The following is a 10051-nucleotide window of genomic DNA, read 5'->3' as shown; positions in this document are numbered from 1 at the left end:
AAATTAAGAAATTAAAAATATACACATAAATGAGTAATTACCATGAGAATAGCACTCAATTAAGATTCATGCAACCAACATGTAATGCACACTGGTCACCAGCACTGTAAGATGTCTCCTATGAAGATTTGTTCTTATGATGTGTGCTTTTTGGTATCTAGTAAGAATACTTGCAAAGAAAAAAACCAAATGAGACAATTTTCAGGTTTCCATCACCATCTACGTTAAAAGATTCTTTGATAGGCAGATGCAAGTATTCCCTTTTCTATGCAGATCTATCCCTTTATTTATTAGGTTTTTTTGTTAAAATGTTCTCTAAATTTGATGCAACACTTGAAAGCATATTCGCTAATGTTTGGCAGATGTATTCTTGTATTTCTTGTTTGGCAAAATGTATATTCTAATGAATTTATATTTTGGGGGTTTTAGTGATTCATGAAATATTGAGCAGCCTAATTAACTTTCTGAAATAAACCGGACTGAGGAGCAGATCTTAGCTTCACGGAGGCTTGCTTACTCATTGCAGACATTTTGTAAGATCTAATTTGGAAAGACAGGCTTTCTTTTCTGCAAATAAATAGAAATGCATATGAAACCTTATGTTATATTGACTTAAACTTCATGTTAAAATGTTACTATGTTTTTGTAAATGTTCCAAATCAAATCTTTGTTTTTCATTCTATTTCTTTGGATGTGGTGGTAGTCCTACAACAACTTCAAATCTCTACTTTTTTCCTGTTTGAAAACAGCTGATGAGAGAGAAACACGCTCTGGACTTCAGCAAAGCCTCTTCAGTTACACAGCTTGAGTCAAGCAGTCTTCTGACACATGTCAACCGCCCAGATGAAGTCACTGTTCGTGGTTCATTTTTTCCGTTTTAGCAAATGCAAAGCATTACATTCTTTTTGGAAAATCAAAGGCATCTTTTATCAAAGTCAAACACCTCTTCTAACAGCCTTTGAATTCCAAAAAGTGAAGTTTGAACTTGAAGCCAGTGTTTAGTTTTTAGTTCTTATTCTCTGGATTCTGTTTATTAAGCCCTGTTTACAAATTCCAAGAGTAAGGATAGCAAAATTCCTGAAAAATGTGCTTTAAAAAATACATGTTCAAGCTCCTTCCTGCCTTCTCTTAGGAGTTATATGATGAAAATGCTCAAGTTAAATATGTGGATATTTCTCCAGAAAAATTGCAATTCTTATATGTCCTTTACTTCAAGTTTTAAAAATTGCTTTCTGTTTGTTTATTATTCATATCTAGTTTAAATCCTATAGTTAACATTTCCCAACTTGTTCTTTCCACTTGCGTGTCATCATTGCACCGGGGCCATGCTAATCTTCTCTGTATCGTTCCAATTTTACTATATGTGCTGCCGAAGGGAGCACCCAACTTGTTCTTTCCAAAGAGCTGGGTAAGCATGACATATTCACAGCACATGTTAGTAGCCCAAGCCCCACTGAAGGGACAGTAGAAGTATGTAAAAGGTATATTCAGCAAGGACAAAGAGAAAGGGGAGAAGCAGAGTCTAGGAAACATTTCAAAAAACGTTTTGGCAGACAGTGAGCAAATGGAGGAGTGACACCTCATCAAACCCATGGAACCAGTTATGACCCAAGTTTCCCTAAAAGTGAGGAGGAGGGCGTATACTAAGGAGACGCCATCTCAGTAACTGTGAGGAACCCAGGAGACACCAGGACTCTAAGACCCATAGAAGTGGACTTGTGATTCAGGACTGAAAACAAGGGGATTGGTTAAAAGTCAGTAGACACCTGGTGGTCCTACCCTTTCTCAACACCCAGACTTCTGCCCACCTACCACCCCTCAGTCTTAAAAAGAAAAGAAGTGGGGAGAATCTTGGGAAAACAGAGACCATGTAGGATATGGGAAATGAAATTGAGTATTCTGTTCGCTGAATAATTTTCTTACAGATATGTAGTTTTGGAAAACAATTTTAATTGAAATTTAAATAAAGTGAGAAAATTGTAGTCAGTTCAAATATTTAGTGTGCTTATTTCATAATAATGATAGTTGTGGAGCTGTTTAATGCACATGGCAAATTTGTAATGCAGATATAATTTAGACCCATTGTACAAATCAGAAAATTATGGCTTGTAGTGTAAGTTTGCCCAAGGTCATACAGCTATTAGGACGTAGCTAGCACTCAAACTCAGCTCTGTTGATTAAAAGCCTATACTTTTACAATGCCACCAAAATGCTTCACAGAGTTTTGGTTTATAACCACTGGGTGCAGAGAGAAGATTCTTCAGGATAAGGAAAAAAGTGTTGTGGAACATTCCCTACAAGCTTAGAACTTCCCATTACTTCATTATTTAACTAAGTTAATCAACTTGAATGTTTACTTATTTATTTTGAAAGAGCGAGAGAGAGAGAGGGAGAGAGAGTGAACATACATGCCTGAGGTGGGGGAGGGGCAGAGAGAGAAGGAAAGAGAATCCCAAGCAGGCTCTGAGGTGTCAACTCTAAGCCTGACATGGGGCTCAATCTCACAAACTGTGAGATCATGACCTGAGCCAAAATCAAGAGTCAGACCCTTAACATACTGAGCCACCCAGGCACCCCAAGGCACCTCAAGGATCAACTTGAAATCTAAAGGTTTAGTATAAATACTTTCAAATATTATTTTTTCCTAAAGCTGAAAATACACGAAATTAAATTTAGAAATACAAATCAAACTGAACTATGTAAGTCAATCTTATCAAGTGCTTCTTTTTCTGTCATTTCCTCTGAGACTATTTGTCTCTGTGCCTAAAGTGTTCTGGACTTACTGTCCCCTGATCAAAGTTGTGCTCTGGCTAATAGTTGGGACCAAAGTATTTAATGTGATGTCTACCCATTTACATATTATCTTAAGATATTTTAAAAATCTTTCACCAACTTGTATTATTCTTCGTCAGGTAGTCCAAATAGCAATTTGTATGTTCACCTATTGATTTGAGAGGTTCCTGTTTTCTCTATATGAACAGTTGGGCAGAGCCATCCCTCAGGAAAGTTGAGCTGAGGTGAGGAGTAGAGAATTGGGTAAGAAAGGTGAGAACGTGGATGGATTTGTGGAAAGATCTAGAAGGGAAAGATCTTACATTTTGCTTTTGTCCACCTCCCACACCCAGCAGGTTTTAGCTGGTTAAATAAAATGAAAAGTATAGCAAGAATACTAGTAAAGAGGGGGAAAAAATCTTCATAACAAAATGCTTTGTGAAGATAACATGCAAACAGAGGAGGGGCAGTGTGACCCGGTGATGTTAAGGAGGGAGGTGAAGTCCCTGAATGTGTTCTAGTCTTACAGCCTATTAGCAGCAACTGAGAAGCTGTTCCTTCACCATGTCACCATGTGCTTTCCCAATTGGGAAGACCCTCAAAATTATGAGCCTGGGCTGACCACCCCAGGCCACTCTTTACTAGAAACTGCTTAAAAATACTCTATGTCAATTATGCTGCACATCTTTTCCTTCCTTTCCAGCTTCATAGTATCCACTCAACAGATTCCTGACAAAGTGTGTTAGGTGTTAAGGTACACAGTCTGTATGTAAGATGCTGTAAAATTCAACCTTTTAAAAGGCCAACAGTGGGGGCGCCTGGGTGGCTCAGTGGGTTAAGCGTCCGACTTCAGCTCAGGTCATGATCTCACAGGTCCATGAGTTCGAGCCCCACGTCGGGCTCTGTGCTGACAGCTCAGAGTCTGGAGCCTGCTTCAGATTCTGTGTCTCCTTCTCTCTCTGCCCCTCCCCTGCTCATGTTCTGTCTCTCTCTCTCTCAAAAAATAAAATAAAAATATGAAAAAAATAAAAAATAAAAAAAAATAAAAGGCCAACAGTGAAACCCAGAAAGCATGTTACAATGCATTGCGTGATAACCATTCTTTTCAAATTTTTTCTGCGCTATCTTTCTTTTTCTATCTCATTTTCTCCTTCCTGTAGAGATATTTTTTAACATTTTTTTAGTGCGAAAAAGAAATTCATTATGCTGGTGGTGGTGAATTTGTTACTTTATCAGCAAAATACTTAATCTACAATGTCACTGTGCAAAATTTGTGATTACATGCCACAGATGAAGTGATTAATTTAGCTCTGTTATGTATGCAATAAATATTCAGGCAAAACGAGAGAACAGAGAGCTTTCTTCGATTCGTCTGCCATTTTTCTTTTTTACCCACAGTAAATATTTTGTACGTAGATCTTGGCACAACCTTTATTTTTTTGTGGGATATAAATTCCTGAAAAAGAATTCCTGAGTAATTGGTTATGTAAATTTTAAATAATACCCATTGCCAGACTGACATACAGAAAGTTTTCACAAACTTATTCTGTGGCTAATTTGAATTAATGCTATTATTTTATTCTTTTCCTATCTCATGGATACAAAATATTTCACAGTGCTTTTGTTTGTTTGCTTATTTGTTTGTTTTGTTTTGAGAGAGAGAGGGAGAAAGAGAACACGCATGCACGAGCTGCAGAGAAAATCTTAAGCAGGCTCCACGCTAGTACAGAGTCCTATTCAGGGCTCAGTCCCACGACTCTGGGATCATGACCTGAGCCAAAATCAAGAGTCAGACAAGTGCTCAACCGACTGACCCACCCAGGCACCCCCGTCACAGTGTTTTAAATTTGCATGTCTTTGGTCACAGATAAGGTTGAACATAGGTGAGCATCCTATTTTTTTCACTGTTTTTATTTATTCTTTTGTAAATTCCCTGCATTTTTTTTCTATGGGGGTTTTTGTCTTTTCTTCTTATTGATTTTCAAGACTCCCTTTATATGTGTTATAGATACACTGTAGAATTATTCTTTCCCATCTTTGTTGTGGGTTCACAGCAGACAGCGTGCTCTTTTCTACCGTTTGACTTAGGACTTGGCCATGTGATATCCTGTGTCCAATATAATAAGAGCAGATGGGATACAACCAGAAGCTTTAAATACGCTCGCACATTTGGATTTCCCTTTTGTACTCCTGTGCTCTGCCCCCAGAAAACAGCACACCCTGGGTAGCCACTGGTCCCAGAATGAAAACACAGGAAGCCTGAAACATAACTACCCCAGCTACCCTGTAGACCTCTGAATGTCTAACACGTTTGTTGTAAGCCACTAAGAATTTGATATGTAGCATTTCGGCAGCACTACCTGACTGATATAGTGCTGTGAGGTCCTTCTCTAAATGCCAGGGTGATCCTGTCAAAAAATGACAAAAAGAAAAGAAATCTTGAAGTAAAAAATAAAATCACGCATAGAAAATGTACTGCTTTTTTTCAACAAAATAGGTATCCTAGGAATACCTTGCCCAGAAATAGTTGTCAAGGTTGGCCAGAGAAGTGACAGCTTCCAGCAAACCAGCCAATGTAGCAGAGTATATAAGAGGCGAAGTCAGATCAATATTTTTTCAAGAAATATGTAAGAAGTATTGCATTGGTTAGGGTTCTCCAGAGAAACAGAACCAATAAGACATACATATCAAAATTTATTAGAAGGAATTGGCTCATGCAGTTATGGAGAGTGCAAAGTACAGAGTCTTCAGGGTGGTCTGGCAGGCTAGAGAGTCAAGAGAACAGGTGTTACACTTACAGTTCAAAGGCCATCTGCTGTAGAACCAGAAAAAACCAATGCTGCAGATGAAATCCAAAGGCCATCTTCTGGGGAATTCTCTCTTGCTCAAGGAAGCTGGTTTTTTTGGTCAGACCTTCAACTGATTGGATGAACACAGCCACAAATGTGGTCATTAGGGCAATTCACTCTACTCAAAGTCCATGGGTTTACATGTTAATTGCAGAAATACCCAGAATAATGTTTGACCAGATATCTAGGCACCCCATGGCCCAGTCAAGGTGACACATAAAATTAACTATCACAATCGTTTTCAGATTAATATTGACTGTAAGGCCAAACGTGGTATTTTAAGGTCAACATGAATCCAGGGTAACCAAGGTGTATAGCAAGACAAGCATGATATAAGGGCATTGAAATCATGGACATGAGGGAGACTGGGTCAGCCTGAGTCCAATCAGACCACACACACAAGTTATTTTAACAAAGAGAACTTAAGAAAAAGAAATACTGGGCACCAGAGTGGCTCAGTCAGTTAAGCATCCAACTCTTGATTTTGGCTCAGGTCATGATCTCATGGTTTGTGAGTTGGAGCCCCACGTGGCGCTCTGCACAATCATTCTCTACTTGGGATTCTCTCTCTCTCTTTCCCTGCCCTTCCACTGCTAATGTGCTCTCTCAAACTAAATAAATAAACTTAAAAAAAGAGAAAAAAAATACTAACTAGGTTTTCAAGTACTGAAAGGGCAAACAAAATTACCTTAAGATGCCATGGATTTAGCATAGCAAGAAGCAGTTACCATCTCTGGCCTGGAAGAACAAAGGGAAAGGGGTTGAAGTTATTTAAACTTACAAGCTTGAAGCAAATGCCCATACTGCTGAAACTCAGACCCGAGTCCACTAAAATGCACACCTCTACAGAGGGACACGAGTCAGCTGGTGTTAGTGTGCCTGTGAGGGCAAGTGAGCCTGATCCTGTGAGTGTTGGAAAAACTGAGAACTAGAATCCAGGGCTATAGTGGGAGGAACTGCCACCTCCAGGATGAAGTGTTGCTAGGTGACGCTCAGAAATACAGCAAGCAAACAGAAATAAACAGCAAAGTGTAAGCTCCTCCTGGCTCCTCCCACGTGAGGTCTCTCTCTAGCGCCCTCTCTCTGCAGAGCCTAGATAGGCGGCTAGCTGGTCAAGGGAAAAGGTGTTTCACAGAATCCCAGCCCAGTTCCAGCTCAGTCGATGAGGGAGGGTTGTAGCTGGGAGACATTAGGTTAATAACATGCACAGAGTAGTCCTTGAGAGCCATGATCTCGAAAGTGGAGTACGTATATTGGGGGTATGCATAAGACAACACTAGGAAATGGAAAGAAATCAATTTATATTTTGTATCTAAAAACAAGAAAGAAAGAAAAAGAAAGAAGAAAGAAAGAAAGAAAGAAAGAAAGAAAGAAAGAAAGGGAGAAAGAAGAAGAAAAAAACTATTAATATTTAAATCACAGATTGCTAGTGAAAACTCTCTTTGGGAATATTAAGATGGGGAAAATGAATATAAAGAGGAAAAGAATCTAAACAAAACAGCAGGAGGGAAACAGGTCTTGCTCAAATACAATACTCATGTGTGCATGGGGGCACCTGGGTGGCTCAGTCAGTTAAGCATCTGACTTTGGCTCAGGTCATGATCTCACGGTTCATGAATTGGAGCCGCACATCAGGCTCCGTGCTGATAGTGCAGAGCCTGCTTGAGATTCTCTCTCTCTTTCTGCCCCTTTCCCACTCACGCTTTCTCTGTCTTCAAATAAATGAATAAACTTAAGAAAAATACTTATGTGTGCAGTGGCAAAGAAAAAGAATAGCAGTAATTGAGAACTTCTTGTACAAGTAGGACACATTTGGATTAGATTTGTATTAGAGTCTTTGAATTATTTTTTGGATTTGAGAATCATATGACCTGCCCCAGTCTCAAATTTGCTAGTTATTTCTCTAATCTTGTCTACTATTGTAGCAGCAGTTAAAAGATAAAGGATAACAGAGAGAAAGGTGATGGGCTGCTAGGGACAGAAGGAAGTCTTTCCTAAGAAAAACGCTTTTGTATTAAGTTAATCTCTATCAGAGCTAGAGTCCTAGAGATGATCATCAGTACACGAGCTTGAAGTAGGACAGAGGCCAAACCACAAAAGGTCTCACATGGCTTGATGGAAAGAAAATAAAGACGCCTGTAAAGACTGCATGTATCCCTTTCTCCTTGAGAACTCTCCCAGGTGCTAGTATCATGCTCTGCCAATGTTTCTTAGGTATGTACATAGAAGTATACATAGAATTAAGCGTTGGTGGTATATTTAAGGACAAGCACATACCCATCAGTGGTCTTCAAGAGCAACTAAGAGATCCCTTTAGATTCTGTCTTTAAGAATTTAGACAGAATCCAAGTTGATAACCCTTTACTGAACCAAGATGAGAAGGGGAAAAAGAAAAGTATTCCAGGCAAAGGGAAGGTTTGAGTGAAGACTTTAATATGGAAAACACAGGAGCCTGGCAGGGTGGAGAGGAGGGATGGTGGTGGAGAGACACCTGTCTGAGAGGGCCTAACCCACCTGACAGAAATGCTAGGGAGTTTATTCCCCACGGCAGGAGGAATCTCTGAAGGATTCTGAGTAAGGAGCTGACAAGTGTACATTTTTGTGTGTGTGAAAAATCACTCTGGCCAGTATGGATTGGAGAAATAAGAGAACTAGGTGGAGGAAAAACCAATGAAATTGTAAAGGCTGAACAGCATTATGGAGACTCTTCCATAACACCACGTCTCTATATGAATCTACCGGGGCCTAAGGTAACAGCATAAGCGAAGTATTTGTTCACTTGGCTTTTAAGGTGTTGATTAGGCAGTTTGGCTTCAGGGAGTATGATTTATACAGAAACCTCAAATTACACAGGCTTATGGGAGAAAAAGAATTATATGGGTCTGCCAGTAGTTCTGCTTCAGAGGCTACTTGACCCGGTGCTGAGTGATATCAAATCTATCCCCAGCTCTGCTTCCTCTAAGTTAGCTCCATTCTTAGGCTCCCAGCTGTTCCCAGATTCCCCTTCTGGGTGAAAATATCTGGGCAGGTATAAGCCAAAAGTTCTTTTGCCACCAAATTCAGCAGAATTGAGGCTTTTGTTTCCCAGAAGCCTAGCAAACACTTTCTAGAACTTGCTGGATGACTGCAGGACCAACTCTTCCATTAGGGGCAGCAAGGGCCAGTGTCTAGGGCCCACAGCACTTTCTTGCTGACTGGGTTATGTGCTCATCTCTGAACCAATCACTGAGGCTAGAATGGCAGCATATGATGATCAGGGGAAAATCAATAAAGGCTCGCTTGACTGCTATGGATCAATCCTTCTCCAACCGCTTGGCTGGAAAACCATGCTTGGGTACAGTTTCAGGCCATTCCCAGAAAGGAGAAGATGATGCTGGGTAGCAAATAACAGATGCCCAACATAGCTGGGTAATGAATTTTACTTTCTGATGACGCAAGGATTTGGATCATTCTTTCCTGCTGCCTCTGAAAGCTCCAGACAACGTCTGAGATACTTCCCATTATGCACAGTGCTGTATTTTATTGTTCTCTTAGCAATTCCAAATTTTTAGTGTCAGATCTTTGAGAAAAGAAATTTCCCGGGCATAGTTTCAGTGATTATCTGATATCAGGCCTGTTAGATGTGAAAGCAATGCTTTTTTAGTTTATAATAAAAATAATTTTAATTGAAGAAGGTAATGGGCTTTGCTATTTCTCGTCTATCCAGTACTCCCTTTTCCCATTCCATGGACTTCTTTTTTTTTTTTAACTTATTTATTTTGAGAGAGAGAGAGAGAGAGAGGCAGAGAGACATATAGAAAGAGAAGTCCAAGCAGGATTCATGCTGCTAGCGCAGAGCCCAATACAGGGCTCAAACTCATGAAGAATGAGATCATGACCTGAGCTGAAACCAGGAGTCAGACGCTTAACTGACTGAGCCACCCAAGTGCCCTTCATTCCATGAATTTCTGGTTCCAGAAATTCCCCTTGCTCCACTTTCCCCAACACAGAGGCAGATATATGAATTGTGTGGAGTCAATATGAATTGTTAACTTTTCTATAAATGATTATTCTAATTCATTTAATGAAAATAAGTGGCTCTACAACTGTGCTGGGACATCTTAGCTGAACCCAAGCTAGGATTCAGAGTCTGACTGTAGGCTGTTGGGTCACTGAGCCTGGCCGTCATCTGAGATATTGATCTGAATGATTTCAGAAGCTTGGGAGGAGAATGTTTTTGTATCAATCTATCAGTGAATGACAGTAGACACCTGGGAAGATGGAGAATACAATCTGGTTCTTTATTCTCCTTGCTTTGCCCAGATCCAGATCTATGGGACTGTGGGAAGCAGCGAACAGGACTGTTTTCATAAACAGCCTTGTGAGTGCACTCTGGATTCCTGTCTGGATTCCTAGTGTCAAAGTATAATACTGAATTGGGATGAAGGAAG

At 39.9% G+C, this 10051-nt stretch overlaps 1 non-coding gene across 1 annotated transcript; it reads right to left on the bottom strand.

The window, feature by feature from the left end:
- Window positions 1–1274: 1274 nt before the first annotated feature.
- Window positions 1275–1382, bottom strand: LOC128776754 (U6 spliceosomal RNA). The gene has a single exon (XR_008421932.1). It is a non-coding gene; the product is annotated as a U6 spliceosomal RNA (small nuclear RNA).
- Between the last annotated feature and the right edge of the window lie 8669 nt (window positions 1383–10051).

Source organism: Panthera pardus, unplaced genomic scaffold (genome assembly GCF_024362965.1).
Source record: "Panthera pardus isolate Hobbes unplaced genomic scaffold, ASM2436296v1 HiC_scaffold_13, whole genome shotgun sequence".
Classification (NCBI taxonomy): domain Eukaryota; kingdom Metazoa; phylum Chordata; class Mammalia; order Carnivora; family Felidae; genus Panthera; species Panthera pardus.
The sequence above is the reverse complement of the archived record's forward strand: the minus strand, read 5'-3'. Positions and strand labels throughout refer to the sequence as shown.